We start from the raw sequence: 15,089 nt of genomic DNA on the forward strand, positions 1-15,089 counted from the left end.
GTCAAAAAAATAATTAGCCGGGTGTGGTGGCACACCCTGTAATCCCAGCTACTCGGGAGGCTGATGTGGGAGAATTGCTTGAACCCAGGAGGTTGAGGCCGCAGTGAACCGAGATTGTGCCACTGCACTCCAGCTTGGGCAACAGAGAGAGACCCTGTCTCAAAAAAAAAAAAAAAAAAAAAAAAAAAAAGGCCTGGCACAGTGGCTCACGCCTGTAATCCCAACTCCTAACACTTTGGGAGGCCAAGGCAGGCAGATCACAAGGTCAGGAGTTCGAGACCAGCCCGACCAACATGGTGAAACCCCCGTCTCTACTAAAAATACAAAAATGAGCCAGATGTGGTGGCATGCACCTGTAATCCCAGCTACTCAGGAGGCTGAGGCAGGAGAATCGCTTGAACCCAGGAGGCGGAGGTTGCAGTGAGCCGAGATCGCACCACTGCACTCCAGCCTGGGCGACAGAGCAAGACTCCATCTCAAAAAAAAAAAAAAAAAAAGTCAAAAAATAACAGATGCTGTTGAGACTGTGGGAGAAAGGGGAGTGTGAATTAGTTCAGCCATTGTGGAAGACATTGTAGTGATTCCTCAAAGACCTAAAAACAGGACTACCATTTGACTCAGCAATCCCATTACTGGGTATATACCCCAAGGTATATAAATCATTCTATTATAAAAATACATGCACATGTATGTTCACTGCAGCACTATTCACAATAGCAAAGACATGGCATCAACCTAAATGCCCATCAGTGGTAGACTGGATAAAGAAAATGTGGTACAGACACACCATGGAATATTATGCAGCCATAAAAAAACCCCATGAGATTATGTCCTGTGCAGGATCATGGATGGAGCCAGAGGCCATTATCCTTAGCAAACTAACACAAGAACAGAAACCAAATACTACATGTTCTCATTATGAGACACATGGATACATAGAGAAAGAACACACACTGGGACTTATTTAAGGGCGAAGTGTGGGAGGAGGGAGAGGATCAGGAAAAATGAGTACGAGGCTTAATACCTGGGTGATGAAATAATCTGTACAACAAACTCCCATGACACAAGTTTACCTATATAACAAACCTACACATGTACCTCTGAACTTAAAATGAAATTTAAATTTAAAAAAGAGACAGAGACAGCAGATCAGAAAGATAAATAGCAAAATATTAATGCTGGTTATCACTGGTTGGCGGGATATTAGACAATTTTTGCTTTTAACCATGATCATTCAAATGCTTTATATTGAACCTGTACTGTTTTCAACATTAAAAAAATACTCAGGTTTAAGAAGAAACTAAAAAATAAAAACAGAAAATTGAAGAATGCTCTTCTCTGTACTCTTAAAGCAAACAGGCCTGTTTGCCTTAAGAAAAGTTTAAAAAGCACAAATAAGAACTGTAAAAAGCACTGCAAATGTTAGATGATAAGGTATATGTTGTGTAGAAAGTGAAAATGTATCTTTTATAAAACCATTATTAAACAAAAAAATACAATGTAAGTTTCCTGGAAACATACCAGAAGCAAAACTTTTAAACAAAATTCTGAGCTGGGTTTGACTTCTAGGACTGCATGGCCCCTATTGTAGCAGCTGTGAGTGCAGAAACCCAAAAGATCAGAGAGCAAGGTGATACCTGTGACTTAGCCCTTCAGTGTCAACCTGGACACATCCTCATAATAGCCCCATTCCCTAAAGGATGCGGTTCCCTGGATGGTCCAAAGTGGGACTTCAGCCTAGTCTTTACAGACTTTTTAAGCAAAAACTCAGGGAGGTTAAATAACAAGCCAAGGTTGCCCAGTTGGGGAGGCCTGATGTCTTGAGAATCTGTGTTTTCCCTACATCCCTGTCCTCAATTGAGATTATCTGAGGAATGTAAAGGCAGAAATTTTTGTTACCTGGAGATTTGAAGAGAGACCAAATGTTTGTGGGAAAACGACAGTCAAATCGACCATCAAAATCAGTAGAAATGTATTCCTATTTACCAATTTTAACACGTTAATACCAATAATCATTTTTCTGTGCACCAATTGTATAGCTTAAGAATTTGAAGCTCCCGTACATCAAGTTGGAAGCACTTTTTCTTTAGTGAAGTCTTGGAAAGATCAGAATAACTGGGTTCACACAGCTGGACACTCCTGCCCCCTGCTGGCTAGAATTAACTAAAACCAGACGATTTTAAGTTAACTGTAGGAACAACACCACTTTGAAACCTCTCAACTTTTCTAATAAAAGATAGCCAGCTCTTCCCTTACTTTGACGGGTAAATTTCTTAGTTTATTTTGTTCAAAAGAGAGAGAGAGGGAACAGCTTGCATTCTGCTTTTCCCTCCTCTTCCTCCATCTTGTTGCCTTGTAATAGCCTGCCCAAGTGCTGATTTGTTTCATTATATGGTAAGAAGATAAGGGCAGTGTGTTTATAATTCAAATGTAATCAACAGTTTAAAATAGTATCCAGTACACAGAAGGTGCTCAGTAAATGTTGAGCAAATAAGAAGCAGAGGCAAAGTTGGAGAGAAAGCTGGAGAGAAAGATTGAGAGAAGAGGATAAGAAAGAGAACCTATTCTTTCATGGACTGTTTCTCCCCTCTATTTGGGAGAGATATTTATTTAAGAAATACTAATATCATCCTTAGTATGTGCCAGGCATAGGAAATAGGAACTCAGTTAAGTAGGCATAAACAGGCATTGTCCTAAGCACTTTACAAATATTCTTAGTCCTCATAATAAACCTATAAAGTGAACATTATTATATTTATTTTACAAATTCAGAGACTAAAGCAGGAAGATTAAGTGAAATTCCCCAATGTTTAATTGCTAGAATAAGTGATGGGGCTGAGATTTAATCCTAGGGAGTTTGGCTCCACAATTCACACTTTTAACCAGACACATGCTGCCTCTCCAAAAAATGCAAAGAGGGGAGAGCAGAGATAGGGGAGAGCAGAGAGAGGGGAGAAAAATAGTTGCGGAAGAATTGTACCAATCTTTCCACATAAGTCACTTGCCTTCTGGAACATTGTTAGAGTGGGTTATTTCAAAAGACCTGTCTTCAAGTCTGACATTCTCTCTGCTGCTTGGTCTAGTCTATTGTTGAAGCTTTCAACTATATTTTGTATTTTATTTGAGGACTTCTTCAGTATCAGAATTTCTGTTTGGTTCTTTTTGTATATCTATCTCTTTGGTTAATTTCTCATTTATATCCTGAATTGTTTTTCTGATTTCTTTGTATTTTTTTTTGAAATTCTCTTGTAACTTACTGAGCTTTTTTAGTATCATAATAATTTTGAATTCTTGGCCGGGTACAGTGGCTCACACCTGTAATCTCAGCACTTTGGGAGGCGGAGGCAGGCGGATCACTTGAGGTCAGGAGTTCAAGACCAGCCCGGCCAACATGGTGAAACCTCATTTCTACAAAGATACAAAAATTAGCTGGGTGTGGTGGTGCACGCTTGTAATCCCAGCTACTCAGGAGGCTGAGGTAGGAGAATCCCTTGAATCCAGGAGGTGGAGGTTGCAGTGAGCTGAGATCATGCCACTGCACCCCAGCCTGGGTGACAGAGCAAGATTCAGTCTCAAATAATAAATAATAATAATAGTATTGAATTCTTTTTCCAGGATTTCATGAATTTCTTTTTGATTGGGGTCTGTTGCTGAGGAATTATTGTGTTCCTTTGGAGGTGTCATTTCCTTGCTTTTTCAAGCTTCCCTTATTCTTACGTTGATACCTTCTCAACTAGTGTAATAATCACTTCTTCCAGTTTTTTGAATTTGCTTTTATAGGGAAGACATTTTCCTGAGGAGTATCAATGGTGTTGGTTGGGTGGGGCACTTTGGCTTTGCTTCTGGATACCTGTGATAGTGTAGACTCTATGATTTCTTCAGCTGTTAACAGTTTCAGTAGTATTTTTGATTTCCTCAGTGGTTTAGGGTTGGGTTATTAGTGGAGGCTATGCAAAGTTTTGCTGAGGATGGGGAACCCAAGTGGGCCGGTCTTTGGGCCCCAGTGGTGGCAGCAGTGGGCTGAGTATGCCTGAGCTGGGCCCTGGGCGAATGCTGGCTGATGTTAGCTGGACCAGACCCAGGCCAGTGGACCCTTGGACCTCCAGTAGCTTGCTTAGAGTCTGGTAGTGGCAACCGTAGGCTAGGCGGGCGAGCCCGCTCTTGGGTTTCTAGACAGTGGGCGTGGTGTGGGCAATGGCGGTAGCAGGAAGACCCTCTGGGTCCTGATCGGCGTGCACTGGTGTTGGCTGTGGCTGCGGCTGCGGTGCCGAGTCTCCATCCACAGCTCCAAACCTGCAGCTCTCAGGCCCTCCTGCTCTCTGATACAGCAGTGCCACAGCACCGTGCAGAGTGTGGGAGGGACCCCACCCCTCCCTTAATGTGCAAGCCCGGGCACGGAGGCCACAACTCCAATGGGGCCATAGTCACCCCTCACAGCCCCAGACAGGCAGCCCTCCAACCTGCCTACCCTATCTCTGGGGGTAGCGGCAGTGGCTGTGCCTGCAGCGGTGTGCAGAGGGGAAGAGGTCTCACTCTCTCCAGCGTTAGCACAAGGTGCAGATGCTGCTCGGCCTCTGGATGGGGACTTCTCTCTTCTCTTACAAAGCGGAGCAGAGTTTGTGCTGCCGCTGGGGGCAGAGTGACTTCTCACAGCCCCAGGAAAGGAAGCTTCGGGCTCTGGAAAAGTTGCTCTGGTTTCTTTTGCAGCAGCTGCAGCCTTTCGTCCTTTTCTTAGGGAGTCGTACTCCCTGTGGGCTAGAGTAATGGAGCCCCTGCAGCACCTTTTGGGTCCAGCCAGCGCTGTACCATTGCAGCTGTCCAGTGGACACTGGGCAATGTCAGCAGGAGATCCTGGGATGTGGAGATACGGGGGCTGTGGTTCCCAGGGCAGGGTGCAGTCCCGTGGTGGCTGCACTCCCGCAATGGCACCTGCCGCAGCTCAGGTGGGGTGTGGTGAGAGACCCAGGGCGAGCTTCCTGTCTGGTGCATTGCCCTCTCAGGGTCTCCAAACTACCGCCCAAGCACCGCCTGGGTACCTCTGGGTGGGGGAGCTCCCCGCGCTTAGGATCGCAGCAGTTCGCTTAGGGATGCAGACGTCGAGCCCTCTCACTTACCCTCTCGCCGCAATACCGAGGCCCTCGGGGATCCTAGCCCATTTCAGCAGAGCTGACTGCTCACTTTGTTTTCCTGAACCTTAGGTATTCCTCTGTTGGACTGTCTCCTAGATGTTCTATTCCAGGTGTGATGATCTATTCACAGGTTTGCTTCTTCTTTCTAGGAGGCGGGGGGTGTCTGACGTCTGTAGTCAGGCATCTTGAACTGGACGATCCAGAGGACAGTTTTAATAAAGGAATGCTAATTCCTGGAAAACAGCAGAGTAGGAACTGCTAGGTTCCAAGCTTCACCATGTGTAAGCCCATTTTCTTGGGTAAACTTGCCCAGAGGGGCGTCTGGTCTCAGTCCAGTCCTGAGACATCAGGGGAGGATGGAGGAGGCTGTGGAGCTGAGCAAGTTCTCCAGGACACGGCGAACCTGCTTCCCCACTCAGACACAGCTGCGAAGCTGCCCTTCCTGTGTTGTCACTCTGTAGCTCACCTCCTTGTTCTGGGATTCTGGGCAGGCGCTGTGGACACTCTTTGGGTAATAGTAAAACCCCGGAAAAAAAGAGAGGGAAAACGGCCTTAGATAAAAATATTAATTATATCAGAGACGACCTCACTAGAATGGAGAACTAACGTCGTCATCAATCCAGTGCTACTCACACTTGAGCACTAAAGGGAAACTAATGGCCGAGGAGGGTAAAGCATGCGCGGGATGGGTTGTAGGACCCAAAACGGTCTTGGGGAAGTAGTTTTCTATTATAGCTTAAAAATAATTCATTAAGTCTTGAATTGTATTTTCTATGAGATCTGTTTGTTTTGCTATAAAACGGTTTAAAAATAGTTACCACTGAGCAAAACTGATACTCCAAGAAGATGTACTGTGTTCATCCTGTGACTCTACTGTGACGTTCGTCTCAATTTGAAAACACAGATCTATTCCTTTCTTTAGTTTTGCCTTAATATAAAACTTCCCCACACCTCAAATTACTGGGAGAAAATTAAGTTGTTAGAAAGAGACAGGCGGCCGGGAGCGGTGGCTTACGCTTGTAATTCGAGCACTTTGGGAGGCTGAGGTGGGCGGATCACTTGAGGTCAGGAGTTCGAGACCAGCCTGGCCAACATGGTGAAACCCCGTCTCTACTAAAAAACACAAAAATCAGCTGGGCATGGTGGCGCACACCTGTAATCCCAGCTACTTGGAAGGCTGAGGCAGGATAATCCCTTGAACCCAGGAGGCGGAGGTTGCAGTGAGCCGAGATCGTGCCACTGCAATCCAGCCTGGGTGACAGAGCAAGATTCCGTGTCAAAAAAATAAATAAATAAATAAAAAGAGAGAGAGAGAAAGAGAGAGAGAGAGAGGGAGACATGGCATAGAAAGCACAAATATTCTTTATGTTTAAACTTGTGAGTTACATATCTTGAGATGAAGGATTATAATAACCACTAACTGACCAAACAGAAGATGCTTCTGCACTAGTGTGATGGCTTCAAATACTATTTACAAGTGCTTTGAGAGGTTTTCTTTGTTTTGTTTTGTTTTGTTTTGTTTTGTTTTGTTTTGTTTAGACAGGGTCTCACTCTGCCGCCCAGGCTGGAATGCAGTGGCCTGATCTTGGCTCACTGCAACCTCCACCTCCCGGGTTCAAGCAATTCTCATGCCTTAGCCCCCTGAGTAGCTGGGATTATAGGGGCGCACCACCACGCCTGGCTAATTTTTGTATTTTTTTTGGTAGAGACGGGGTTTCACCATGTTGGCCAGGCTGGTGTTGAACTCCTGACCTCAGATGATCCACCTGCCTCCGCTTCCCAAGGTGCTGGGATTACAGGTGTGAGCCATCATGCCCAGCCTTTTTTTTTTTTTAAAGAAAATAAAATGTAAATAAATCTATGGGCATGTCATCTTTAACAAGAGGAAATGTTGGTTGAATATAGTGATGTTATTTATTCATATATAAAATACCTTCAGACCTACGTATTTAGTGATGCTCTGTGTATAATTTTGTACCTTTTTGAATGTATATACTATTAGGATGCCTGAATCAGCTCTAGGAGGTATTTCTTCCTCAGTTAATGGCATCACTAATTGAACTGATCACCCAGTATATACCCTCAGTCTCAAAATGTCCTCTTCACATGCCCCGGAGTCTTGTGGAAAAGAGACATAGAAATTACTTTCATTGATGGAGATTTGGACACAAATCCACAGAGTTGGCCTCATGAGGTGCCTGAAGACTTCTTTCTTTAATCCCGTCTTCCAAGTACTCAGTGTTAGGAGTTAGGATTAGGTTTGTCTGTATATTACAGAATACTCAAATAACACTGAATTAAATCAGGATTTTTTTTTTTCTCTTACATAAAGAAGTCTAGATTTCTGTTTCAATCCAAGATGGAGTAACAGGGACTGGATTTACACTCTTGCCAAAAACAACCAAAAATAAACCAGATAAAATACATGAAATAGCATTTCTCATAATATTGGGCATCAGTCAACAAAAGACAGTCATCACTGAGAGATGGGAAGTAAGTAGTAGGGCTCTATGATTTCCTCAGCTTACTGCCTTGAGAGTTTGCAGGCTATAGTGCAGAGAAAGAGAAACGGGATGGAGTGTAGTGAACATCCTGGGTTGACAGATGTAGTTGATAGTCCAAGGAAACCAAGGTACCTCAAGCTTGCAGGGCAGAGTGCTTGGAGTGGAGATTTTCTTCACAAAGAGCAGATCTGCTGAGGATACACCCTTCAGGGTACTGGTCAGGGCATAAGTGTGAGAAAAGAAGTTGAGTCTGGAAGAAAAAATCATCCTGAAAGAGTAAAGGAAACCGTGACTGGCATTCACTTGGGGCTGGGAACTCAAAGCATGTGACATTGGGTAGAATGTCTTTTTTGGAGAAATGTCTTTTCAAGCCCTTTGCCCATTTTAAAATTGTGTTATTTTGTTTTGTTTCATTTTTTGCTATTGAGTTGTAGGAGTTTATTATATTTTAGAAATTAACCCCTTATCAGATATATGGCTTGGTTCCTGTTTGCACCAGCCATAGTGAAAAACCTAACGTAAAATAGTCAGCAGAGCCTTGCTTCAGTAGTGGGGAAAAATTAGCTCTAACTGAGCATTCCTATGAACCTGTCAAACAAATCATAAAAACAAGATCTGAAACAGCTTCTAGGTAATTTAACTGCATACCAGAATAAAGCTCAATAGTATTTATGGGAATACAGGCAAATATCCAATACCCAATAAGCTAAAATTCACAGTGTCTGGTTTCCAATAAAAATTACCAGGCATGCAAAGTGGCAGGAAAACATGATCCATAACTGGGAGAATAATTAAACCGTTAAAATGAATTCAGAACTGATACAGACATTACAATTAGCAGACAAGGATATTAAAATAATAAAATTGTATCCCATATACCCAAGTCAGGAACATGGAAAACATAAAAGACACTCAAATGAACTTGGAGGTAAGAAAAATGCAAAGTATAAGATAAAAATACAATATATGGGAAAATCAGATTAGACAGAATAAAAGATTAGTGAACAAAAATGAGTGAATTTGTTTTGCAGTATATTGCAATAAAAATTAACCAAATTGAAACATTAAAAATGAATTTCAAAAGATGAAAGCATCTTCAGTGAACTGTGGGACAACTTCTAGGGACTAATAAATGTATAATCAGATTCTTCAAAGAATAAGAGAGGAATACAACAAATATTTAAAGAAATAATGGCTGAAAATTTTCTGAATTTGATGAAACAACTAAACCCACAGATCAAGAATGACAAACTCCAAGCACATGAAACATGAAGAAAATGACACTAAGGTACATAATGCTCAAATTGCTCAAAGCCGGGATAAATGCAATTTTAGTTTCCTTTACAATCTTTAGGCCTTTTCTTTTTCTTACCTATTTAAGACCTGTAGTACAATGTTGAATAAAAGTTGTGAAAGCATATATTTTTGCATTTTGCCTCATTTAGAGGGAAAGCATTCAGTATTTCACCATGAAGTATGATGTTAGCTATAGGTTTTCCATAGATTCCCTTTATCTGATTGGGGAAGAGCCTTCTTAATCTCAGTTCACTGAGTTTTATTCACAAAAGATATTGTTGTTGAGCATCTTTTCACATATCCCTTGGCCATGTGTATGTCTTCTTTAAAGAAATGTCTTTTCAAGTCCTTTGCCCATTTTTAAATTGTGTTATTTTGTTTTGTTTTGCTATTGAGTTGTAGGAGTTCATTATATTTTAGAAATTAACCCCTTAACAGATACATGGCTTACATGTATTTTCTCCCATTCCATAGGTTGCTTTTTTCATTCTGTTGATTATTTCCTTTACTGTGCAGAAGCTTTTTAGTTTGATGAGCCCTGCTTGTCTATTTTTGCTTTTGCTGCCTGTGCTTTTCATGTCATATGGAAGAAATCATCACCAAGACCAATGTCATGAGGATTTCCCCCATTTTTATTCTGGGAATTTTACAGTGTCAGGTCATATATTTAAGTCTTTAACCCATTTTGAATTGCTTTGTTGTGTATAGTGTATGATAAAGGTATAATTTCATTCTTTTGCATGTAGATATCAAATTTTTCAGCATTATTTGTTGAAGAGACTATCTTTTCACCCATTGTATGTTCTTGGCACCCTTGTCAAGGACATGTTGGTGGTATATGTATGGATTTATTTCTGGGCTTTCTATCCTATTCCATTAATCTATATGTCTATTTTTATGCCAGCACCATAGTGTTTTAGTTACTGTAGCTTTGTAATATATTTTGAAATCACGAAGTGTGATGCTTCCAACTTTGTTCTTCTTTTCCAAGATTGCTTTGGCTATTCTGAGTTTTTTACAGTTCTATACGAATTTTGGAATTGTTATTGCTATTGCTGTAAAAAAAAATGCCTTTCGGATTTTGATGAGCATAGCTTTGAATATGTAGATGACTTTGGATAGTATCGGCATTTAAACAATGTGAAGTCTTCCAATTCATGAATATAATGTATCTTTCCATTTATTTGTGTCTCCTTTAGTTTATTTCATCAATGTTTTATAGTTTTCAGTGTAGAAGTCTTTCACCTCTGTGATGCTTAATTTTAGGTGTCAACTTGACTGGATTAAGGGATGTCCGGACATCTGGTAAAGCATTATTTATGGGTATGTCTATTAAGGGGTTTACAGAAAAGACTGATATTTGAATGAATGCATTGATTAAGGAAAATCCACTCTCACCCAATGTCAGTGGGCACCATTCAATCAGCTGAGGGCCTGGATAGAACAAAAAAGGCAGAGGAAAGGTAAACTAACTCTCTGTCTGTCTGTCTCTCTCTCTCTTTCTCTCTCTCTCTTTCTCTCTCCTCTCTCAGAGCTGGGGCACCCTTCTTCTCCTGCCCTTGGACATCAGATCTCCAGATTATCTGGCCTTGGGACTCTGGGGCTTATGCCAGCCACCCCACTCCCACTTCAGGTTTTCAGTCCTTCAGCCTTGAACTGAGAGTTACACCATCATCTTCCCTAGTTCTGAAGCCTTTACACTTGGACTGAGACATATTTACACTTCCCTCGTTCTCCAGCTTACAGACAACCTATCATGAGACTTCTTAGCCTTCATTATTATGTGAGCCAATTCCCCTAATAAATCTCCTTCTATCTATCTATTATCTATCTATCTATCTATCTATCTATCTATCTATCTATCTATCCTATCTATTGATACATCCTATTCATTCTGTCCCTCCTAGAAAACACTGACTGACTAATACAACCTTCAACCTTCTTGGTTAAGTTTATTCCTAAGTATTTCATTCTTTTTGATGCTATTATAAGTGGATTTGTTTGCTTTTCTTTTTGAATGGTTCACTGTTAGTGTATAGAAACACAATTGATTTTTGCATATTGATTTTATATCTAGCAACTTTACTGAATTTATCTATTTTTTTTTTAATGTTTTTTCTTGAGACGGCATCTCACTCTGTCGCCCAGGCTGGAGTGCAATGGCGTGATCTCGGCTCACTGCAACCTCCACCTCCCGGGTTCAAGCGATTCTCCTGCCTCAGCCTCCTGAGTAGCTGGGACTACAGGCGCCTGCCACCACACCCAGTTAATTTTTATACTTTTAATAGAGACAGGGTTTCACCATGTTGGCCAGGATGGTCTCGATCTCTTGACCTTGTGATCTACCTGCCTCGGCCTCCCAAAGTGCTGGGATTACAGGCGTGAGCCACCGCGCCCGGCTGAATTTATCTATTCTAACAGGTTTTTTGTGGAGTCTTTGTCAAAACTACAGTGAGATATCACCTCACACCTGCCAAGATGTCTATTTAAAAAATATATATATAACAAATACTGGTAAGGATGTGGAGAAATTAGAACCCTTGTACACTGTTGGTAGGAATGTAAAATGTTGCTTCCGTCATGGAAAATCATATAGAAGTACCTCAAAAAATCGAAAATAGAAGTACCATAAAATTTCACTTTTGAAATTTTACTTTTGAGTGAAATCACTCAAAAGTAATTTCACTTTTGAGTATATGCCCAAAAAATTAAAATCAGGATTTTGAAGAGACATCTGCATTCCTATGTTCACTGCAGCATTATCCACAACAGTCAAGATATGTAAACAACCCAAGTTTACATCAACAGATGAATGGATAAAGAAATTGTGGATAAAGAAAATATATATGCAATAAAATGTTGCGTATAAATAAAATGTTCATCCTTATAGAATAAGGAAATCCTACTACTTGCGACCACATGGATAAGTCTTGAGGACATTAGGCTAAGAGAATAAGTCAATATACAAGGACAAATACTGCATGATTCCACTTACATGAGGTGTTTATAATATTCCAACTGATGGAAATTACAACTACAATCGTGGTTGCCAGGGGATGAAGGGTAGGGGAAATAGGCGTTGTTCAATGGATATAAAGTTTTAGTTATGCTAGATACATAAGTTCTACATATCTGCTGTACAACATTATACCTATAGTTAACAATATAGTATTGTACACTTCAAAATTTGTTAATAGGGTAAAGTTAGGTAAGTGTTCTAACTGCCCACTGTGCCCCCCCCCCTCGCCAGAAAAAAACCCACAAAGAAAATTAAGGGAACTACAGGATGCAATAAATCTATCTATTACTTTGATTGTAGTGGTGGTATCACATATGTGTGCATATGTCCAAACTCATCAAATTGTATGCATTAAATGTGTGTGATTTTTATATATCAGTTGTACCTCAACACAGTTGTTGAACAAAAGGTGTTGAATCTGCTGAATGCTTTTTTTCTGCAACTGAGATGATCTTACGATTTTTTCACGGGTGATTAATTTTTAAAAATCAATTTGTAAACTTTATTGTTACTCCTAATGATACAAAAACACATACTATGATTTGTCTCTAAGTTTGTATAAGTGAATTAGTTTTTTATTTGTGGCAAAAAAACATAATAAAATTTACCATCTTAACCATTTTTAAGTAACTATAGTCACATTGACGTGTAACACATCCCTAGAACTTTTTCATCGTGCACTACTAAAAGTCAATATCCATTGAACAACAACTTGTAGATTGACTGCACTACAAACACAAAAATTTGCCTGGCATGGTGGTGTGCACCTGTAGTCACAGCTACTTGGGAGGCTGAGGCATGAGAATTGCCTGAACCTGGGAGGTAGAGGTTGCAGTGAGCCAAGATGGCACCATTGGACTCCAGCCGAGATGGCACCATTGCACTCCAGCTGAGATGGCGACAGAGTGAGACCCTGTTTCAAAAAAAGAATAAATAAAGTGGTGTACTTATAAAGTGGGGAAAATGGAGACAGACCCAGAGAAAGGGAGAGTGTCATGTGAACATAGACAGAAATTGGGATGATGCAAACAAGCCAAGGAACATCAAGGAAGAAAAGGCAGGCAAGACATGGAGAACAGGCTCTCGTTCACAAACCTCAGGTGGAACCAACCCTGCCAACACCTGGTTTCAGACTTCTCTAGTCTACAGAATTATGAAAAATAAATTTTTGTTGTTTAAGCTATTTTTCTCTCTTAAGTTTGTGGTACTTTTATTTGGCAGCATATTTGGCAGAATATGATGTCACCCAGTCTAACAATCTCTATCTTTTAATTAGTGTGTTTAGATCATTTTCATTTAATGTAATTAGTGATATTATTGGGTTTAAGTCTCCCAATTCATGATTTGTTTACTTGTCTTATCTGCTTTTTGATTCTTTCTTTCACCTTTTTTGCATCCTTTAGTATGATTTGAATACTTTATTATTCCTTTTTAGTTTATTAGCTTTTTGGCAATGTCTTTTAGATTTTTTTGTCTTAATGGCTTCTCTGTAGTTTAAATTATACATACCTTACTTAACCTTTCCCATTTTATGCAGGTTAATATTTTACTACTTAAGTAAAAGGTAGAAACCTTACAACCATACGGGTTGTTGTACCCTCCTCTCTTTATCTTACGGTTGTCATATGTATTACACCTACAGACATTAATATTCCTACCAGGCAATGGTATAATTCTGAGAGGAGATTTATTTTACCCTATTTTAAGCTTATTAAGTTAGCATGCTATAATTTCATGAATGCTGACGACACTAGAATCCTGCGTCAGAGACAAACGATGTTTTTATTCACACACACCAGTGGCAGAAACCAGAGAATCAGCATTTTGTGCTGGTTCCCTGAGCCCCACACCCACGAGGTAATGTAAAAGGCCTAAAGAAGCCAACATGCACAGTGGGTTTGTGGGGCCAGAGGAAAGGAACATCAAAATTAAGGAGTCCCATCTGTACTAAAAACACAAAATTAGCTGGGCATGGTGGCACATGCCTATAATCCCAGCTACTTGGGAGGCTGAGGCAGGAGAATTGCTTGAACCCAGGAGGCGGAGGTTGCAGTGAGCCAAGATTTTGCCATTGCACTCCAGCCTGGGCAACAAGAGTGAAACTCCATCTCAAAAAAAAAAAAAAAAAAAATTAAGGAGTCTTTCACTTTTATGGCAAGCCACAAAGAGGCCAGCTTTTTTTTGTCTGAGAGCACATATTACATCACCTCTGATAATTACCAGCTGCGTAAACAACTCTGAGAAATGACCTGGCTGAAAGAGTTGTTAGGGCCTTGCCATCTTTACACACTCCGCAAGACGTGTAGGAGTACAAGAGGTCGTAGCAGACTGCCTCCCAATCATATTTTGCTTTCCTCAGTAACACACATTTTTCAAAACTTAAGGGGAGAAAAATAGATTATTATATTTACTCAGACTGTGATAATTTTCATTGCTCTTCTTTCATTTTTCAAGTTTTAAGTTTCTGGTGTCATTTTCCTTTAGCCTGAATAATTTCCTTTAAGTATTTTTTAGAGCTGATTTGCTGGTGATGAAGTCTCACAATTTTCCTTCATCTGAGAATGTCTTATTTCCCTTTTATTCTGAGGGATATTTTTGCTGGACAAAGAATTCTGAGTTGACAGTCTTTTCCTCTTTTGACAGTTTAAAGGTGTTCCATTCTCTTTTGGACTCCATCGCTTCTGATGAGAAATTCAAAGTCATACAAATAATGTGTTAGGTCTTTTGATATTGTCCCATGGGTTCTTATTGCTCTTTTTTTTTTTTTTTAAATCTTCTCTCCCTACTCTGTTCTTCAATTTGGTTAATTTCTGTTTATCCTCTTCAGGGTCACAGATTATGTCCTCTGACATCTCTGTTTTGCTATTGAGCCCATCCAGTGATTTTTATCTTTAATTTAAAATAACTAGGCCGGGCGCTGTGGCTCACGCCTGTAATCCCAGCACTTTGTAGGCCGAGGCAGGCGGATCACTTGAGGTTGGGAGTTCAAGACCAGCCTGACCAACATGGAGAAATCTCATCTCTGCTAAAAATACAAAATAGCTGGGCGTGCTGGTGCATGCTTGTAATTCCAGCTATTTGGTAGGCTGAGGCAGGAGAATCGCTTGAACCTGGGAGTTGGAGGTTGCGGTGAGTGAGATC

This window comes from Pan paniscus, chromosome 10, assembly GCF_029289425.2.
Source record: "Pan paniscus chromosome 10, NHGRI_mPanPan1-v2.0_pri, whole genome shotgun sequence".
In the NCBI taxonomy this organism is placed as follows: Eukaryota; Metazoa; Chordata; class Mammalia; order Primates; family Hominidae; genus Pan; species Pan paniscus.